Consider the following 862-nt stretch of genomic DNA (forward strand, 5'->3'; position numbering starts at 1 on the left):
TCGTTTTTATGCGCGCTCTGTTTCTCCGATATATGATTCCTTGCACTGACCTTTGTTTGTATTACCTTGGCAACGTATATGGTAGACTACTCCACATTTGCTCTCCCTAGGTGTTTTGTCTTTCGGTGATACAAGTACATTTCTTAAGGTCTGGGTGGGTTTGAAGCAGGTCTTTATTCCATATTTCCCGAAGGTCCTACGTAGTGCTTCAGAAATACCCTTAGAATACGGCAAGACCACTAACCCCTTGTTAGGTTTGGAAGAGGTGGTTTTTGTAGTTTGTGCTGACTGGGGTGGCTTAGGTGTAGCTGCCTTTTTGATGGCCCAATCGGGGTAACCACACCGTTTTAGGGACCGGATCACGTGGTCCTTCTCCTCCTCTTTGTCCTGAGGATCAGTGATAATGGTCTCTGCCCGATGGAACAGGGTGCGAATGACCCCTAGTTTGTGGTCTAGCGGGTGGTTGGAAGAAAAGTTCAAGTACTGATCAGTGTGGGTTTTCTTTCTGTAAATTCTGATCTGCAGCGAGCCGTCCTCTTTTATAACTGTAAGAGTGTCCAAAAAAGCTAAGGAGTTGTTCTGCTGTTGTTCAAAAGTGAACTTAATGTCCGGATCTAGGCTGTTCAAATGGTCAGTGAATTCCTCAGCGTACGCTTTCTTAAGTTTAGTATGAGTGTCATCCACATATCTATACCACCATAATGGTGGGTGGGGGGCAGTGCTAAGAGCAACTTGTTCAAGGTGTTCTAGGTAAAGATTGCACACTATAAGGGACACTGGGGACCCCATAGCGGGCCCATGGATTTGCTGGTAGTAAATCCCATCATGAACAAAGTAGGTGCACTTTAAACAAGTGTTCAAT

The sequence above is a fragment of the Branchiostoma floridae genome, chromosome 17, assembly GCF_000003815.2.
Source record: "Branchiostoma floridae strain S238N-H82 chromosome 17, Bfl_VNyyK, whole genome shotgun sequence".
Lineage (NCBI taxonomy): Eukaryota > Metazoa > Chordata > Leptocardii > Amphioxiformes > Branchiostomatidae > Branchiostoma > Branchiostoma floridae.